The sequence below is a fragment of the Silene latifolia genome, chromosome 3, assembly GCF_048544455.1.
Source record: "Silene latifolia isolate original U9 population chromosome 3, ASM4854445v1, whole genome shotgun sequence".
Taxonomy (NCBI): domain Eukaryota; kingdom Viridiplantae; phylum Streptophyta; class Magnoliopsida; order Caryophyllales; family Caryophyllaceae; genus Silene; species Silene latifolia.
In genome coordinates, this window is record NC_133528.1 from 2,602,979 (window position 1) to 2,609,025 (window position 6,047).

Genomic DNA, 6,047 nt, shown 5'->3' on the forward strand with positions numbered 1-6,047 from the left:
AAGTCTCAAGGATACCGGGGTTAACACAGCGGGTGGGGCGAAAAGGACGACGCATAAGAGCCACGAAAGCCTTACGATGATTGAAGTTAGCAAAAATTACCGATGGATGTGCCTCCACCGGCGGTACAACCGGTCCACTGCTAGATTGCCCAGCCTCAAGTTGGACATTCGCGCGAGGTCTCTTGTTGGGTAAACCTCTAGTTTTCACCATACTGTAAGAAAATCATTTTTAACAAAGGATTGACACTTGAAAGTTCTTAGCACAAAGGACGGACTGATTTACTTGTATATCGATTTGAGAATGAGCTTTTTAAGATAAACTATCAGAAAATCACCAACTACCTTACAATTCATATGGTTCCAAGTTTTCAAATTACTCCCAAACAAAGGATACTCATCAACAATAAGGAGGATTTCGTTTTTGCTAACCCTAGAATTCAGAAATTGAATTTTACCTCATGAAATTAATCAACCAAAATATACACAAGTTCTATATGTAGTCGAATTCGAAAATCAATAAGTTAAAGACTAAATTTCAATTGTTTTTAGCAAGAAATCGAAATATAGCATGCTAGTATACAATGTCTTTGGAAACAATTAAGGAAATTGAGTTTAAATCTTACCTTAAACTGGTTTAGGGCAAATAAGAACAAGTGGGACACCAAGATTTCACTCAAAAGCTTGAGAAAGAGAGGATGTGGAGTTTTAGAGAGAAGAAACACTGAAGGTGGGAGGCGGAAATAAGAAAGAAAGGCACGAAAATAGGGTTTTTGTATAACCCGCATATGGCCTGCTACAGTAATACTCGGTCGAGTGTTGGGAATACTCGGCCGAGTGTTCACTACTCGGTCGAGTATTTAGGATACTCGGCCGAGTGTACACTGCTCGGTCGAGTACATTTCTTACTCGATCGAGTTTTGAAGAACAGAAGCGATTATTACTTTCTCATTACGGACATTGGTACTCGGCCGAGTATGATCTACTCGGTCGAGTTTTCCGAAAACGAATAAGGAGTAGTAACTTTTCATTATTCCTGCAAGATTAAACAATATTGTTCGGAGTTCCGGACATCCGGCTCGTCACTATTAACGCTGATTTCTACCACATAAACACATATCACATAACATCCATCATCGGAACAATCATCATTCCTAACTTTATTCCTCCCTTTGTCCACAAACTATTTTATTCTATTTTTATAGCATATTCACAATCTAACTACAGTACCTGCAAAGTTTAATTCTTATGTCACATCATCTTTAATTCCGCTAAACACCAGTCATATCCCATAATCACATTTGCAACGTAGTAATTCAACACACAACACATTCCTCGTGAAACAAATTGATTAATTTGTCACCGGTCGTACTTTGCAACAATTCCATGCTCACTCCAACTTTTCCACACATACAACAAACACATATCACCCTAATAATAGATACACACTACAATTATCACTAAACAATCAACGACCTACACTAGCTACCCTTTTTCCCGTGTCTGGCTTAAGTCCGATGGGGCCATGATTTTGAAATGAGGGCGCCTACTCACCCAAAATCTAGCATCGGCTGGGGCTCCCAACGTACATACACCAGGTTCATTTTAATTGACACCCTATGTCATTAATTTTGTTAGTTCAGGTTCCCAAAATCGTCGGCTCTGATACCACTTTGTAACACCCCCGCACACCAGAACGCCTTACCAAGGACCATTCCAGTGTATGACGGTGTCACCATCTCGGTTTCCCGAGGAGGTAGATCAAATTAGACAATACAAGGACAATATTATATTATTAGGATATCTGTCACAATATCATTCTATTCAAAGTCTCTAAAATAAGGTACAATTACAACACTTGTGATTCTACATCTCTAGACCAGTAGCGTGATGACTCGATCCCTCCAATCCTAGCAGCCGTAATCAACAATACCTGCTAAGCCAACTGCTCACCATCCCCGAATGGATCACCGCAGATACCACAAAACAACACGGGGTCAGTACTGACTAATCAAATATAAGACAAGACAATAAAGTAAACAGCTGATCATCCACTATCCCAGCCTCACCACATCGCACAATAACCGACTACACAAATAAGTGTGTAGCCCCCCAGTTACCCATCGCAACAGGTAATCCTCGCCGCCAGTGGGTGACCGCATCCCATTCCCACCTAGTCCAGCTCATCATCGAGCGACTAACACTCCCTGTCCCTTAATGTGCACATCCCCTCCCGTGACGGGTTCCACGGAGGGCGAACTAGGGTGTGAAGCCACTCCCGCAAGTGACTCCACCACAATCACACCCACAGCATCACAGCTGTCACACCACAACGCCATCATTACCACAACAACTATACTCCGATGATCAACGGATAATCACAAATTACAATACAATCATAATCTCAAATCAATTAACAGTAGACTGAGTAGGGAAACCCTACCTCACCGCAAAGCATGAAAGATTTCCATTTACAGCCACGCACGACTCCAATAAGCACCCTAACAATGATAACCATATCCTATTACACGACTATACTCAGAGAATCATTCAAAAGGACACAGGGCAGGAACTTACCTAACCTTACACATTGGTGACGACATAGACAACCACCACCCACATCATCCTTGCTCCGCGAACCCCGACATTCCCATGGTAGAGGTTTAGGCTAATTTCATTAAGGTATGAAGCTATGGAGTGATAGAGAAGGGGGATAGTCTAGGGTTAGGGGAAGGAGAAACTGTCGAGGAAATGAGATAATGAAATGAATCTCGCGAACTTGCATTTATAATAACGTGTCGACAGCGGCCATACTCGGTCGAGTATAGGAATACTCGGCCGAGTAGACTCCACTCGGTCGAGTACTGGTGATACTCGGCCGAGTGGCCTCAGCTAGGTCGAGTAACTAAACCTATAAATCTCCTGTTACAAGTCTGATCCCTCACCCATTCATCCCTAAGGTCTAATTGGTCAACAAGATCGGTCAACAACGTTCCTACAGATCCTGGGTGTCACATCAGTGTTGCTAGGTTTGTGTTTGATCCTGGCAAGGCGCATTGGCAGCTTTGAAAAGAATTTTCTGGTCAGTTCCACCTAGGAAGTTCCAACTTTGTCTGGACTTGCTAAAATTTGGAAATTTCTGATTGCCCGTTTAGGTCAATATCTGAGGCAGGAGGGAGAGAATTATCTGGCACTAGTTTAGTGCGTCTGGTACATCTGGCACCGTTATGGTGCATCTGGTACATCTGTCTGATTGTGAGAGGATTCAAGTCAAGGTGGAGATTTGTTAGAATATGCCTTGAATCTGTTTTGAATTCCGCATCTGATTTAGTTTCCTTATCTGGTTAGGAAACTATTATTTAGTTTCCTTGTCTGTTTAGGAAATTGTTAGAGTTTCCTAATTCTGTTAAGGAAAATATATGTTATGAGAGTACTATATAAACTCTCATAAGCCGTCTATTTATTCATTCAGAAATCTGTCAAAAATCTGAGTCGTCTGAAATCTGAATACTCTAACGAGTATACTCTGAAATCTGTAATCCTCAAGATCAATAATATTCTTCCCTTCTGCCGGTGGACGTTGCTAACAAATTGTTAGTGAACCACGTAAATCTGTTGTCTTTTTCACGTTCTTTATTTATCTTTCTTACATCCGTTATAACATTTAATATAGAGACGATTGAGATTGATGATTCGAAAATACAAGTCTGTAACCTAAAGTTTACAGGTTAATAGCCTTGAGAATTAAGCTAAGTTAGTAAGATCTTTTCGGTTATGTTAGGGGGTTTATCAAATGAACAACGTTGTAGATACCGAACCAAAGTAAAATTCGTACAACATTTTAATTTTGTATTTGTGTCTCAATGGCTAGGTAGCACCGACACGGACACAAACACTGACACGACATGGATACAGCATCCCATGAAATTTAGGACACGGGACACGTCATTTAAATTTAATAAAGAGAAAATTGTTGATTACAGCCTTTTATAAACCACTTTTTGAAAATTACAGCCTTATATAATTTTTTTTTTGAAAATTACATCCAAAATTTTACTTCTAATGAGAAATTACAGCCAAAACTTTAACTCCGGTGGACAATTGACTCCAAATTAAATTTTTGTCACTTAAGTTCATCTTTTATGACCAAAATGCCCTCACCTTCCTCCTTTCTATTCCCTTAATCTTCATCTCCTTCATGAGATTTTGACAACTTCTTCATCTCTCTAATTCCTAATCAAAGTTCAACAATATTCCTAATTAATCATTCTAATTCAATTCAACCCTATTTCCATTTGCTCTATTTTATATGAAATTGAATTCTACCCTATTTACATTTTATACGAAATTTAATTCTACCTTATTTACATTTTTCATCTCTCTTTTATACCTTCTAAATCAATTTTCCCCAAATTGAAATTAATTAGGGTTTTTCAAGAAGGAAGCTCCTACAAATTCATACCAATATCTAATACAATCACATGCATTAAAAAAGGAATTTAAGATCAAAACCTGAATTGGGGAATTTGACCAAACCCTAAAAATTCTATTCAATCAATTGAAAAACAACAAATTGGCGAAAACCCAGAAATTTGCAGTGACATTCAACAACAAATTGAAGATAAAATTAAAGCAAACAAAGGTGTATGAATCCTTACTCCGAAGCCTTTTTTTGACAATGGAGAATGAATTACGGCAGAGGAATGAATTACAATACAAATTCGCGAGTAATTTGGGGATAATTTTAGAGATAAATGTTGAGGAAGATGGGTTTAGATGAAGTTTAGATTAAATTAGAGGTAATAAGTGAAAGAAATGAGTGGTAAATTGATATATCTCGGTAAGTAGGCAAACAACTAAGCAAGGGCATTTCGGTCACCTTTTAACAAATTTCACCGGAAACATGGTCGTGGTGCAATTTTAGAAGAAAAGTTAAATTTTGGATGTAATTTTCAAAAAAAATTATATAAGGCTGTAATTTTCAAAAAGTGGTTTATAAAAGGTTGTAATCAACAATTTTCTCTTTAATAAAATATATATTTTATAGTTATTTATGGGTGATTTTATTTTTGAAAAAGTATTGAATATTAAATTTAAATAAGTGAAGGTAAAACTTGACGTTAATTATAACTCATTCTCATTTGCAAAACAAAAAACCAACTTATAATCAATCTATTTCGACATCTCAACCATATAACAATTCACGTCATTTAACTTAAATTCAACTTGATTCTGTTTGAAGGTGTGTCCAAATACCATGGACACGGCTCAAAATACCATGGACACGTGTCGGACACATGCCCAAATAAAAGATGAAAATTAGACACGGCTTTACAAGTGTCCGACACATTTTGACGTGTGTCCAACGAGTGTCGTATCCGACACGGGAAGGCCGATTAAGAGGAGTGTCCGTGCTACCTAGCTCAATGGTTTTAATTCCAACTTAGACACAAAACTTGTAGTGATCTTTAAAATTCATACTCCATTATTCATTTGCATCCAAGATCGTTAAGGTAAGTTTCCATAGCGGCCTTGTTCAAGAGAGATTTTTCAAATAATACGAGTATATTAATAACATTCTGAATGTCGCGATTACATAACAAATTGAAAAAGCGACAATTTGATTTAAATAAGTTTACCTACACAAAGACCGTCACACACACACACACTGACATCACAAATTACAAATCGGCATCATAAGTAAGACGTGACAACAAAACTAATTCACGGTTGTTAACTTTACGCCTTGCGGTATCTTGTCCTGGAGCTTTACAAGTCGTTCTCGCGCATCAATGTCATACGTCTTATAATTGTGAGGCACAAAGTTAACAATTACCTCTTCAAGCATACTAGCATTCTCTAGCACAAAGAATGCAAGTCCAAGGTCGATTGTTTGTCCCACATAACCAACAATCTCCAATGTCTTCAAGCATTTGAGGGGGAGGCCAGGCCACTTGGGTATAGGCTGATCGAATTTTTTAGTTAAACGACTCAACTGCGATTACAAAGAAGAGAAATGAGTTCAAATGATGTGTATGTACGAGTATGAT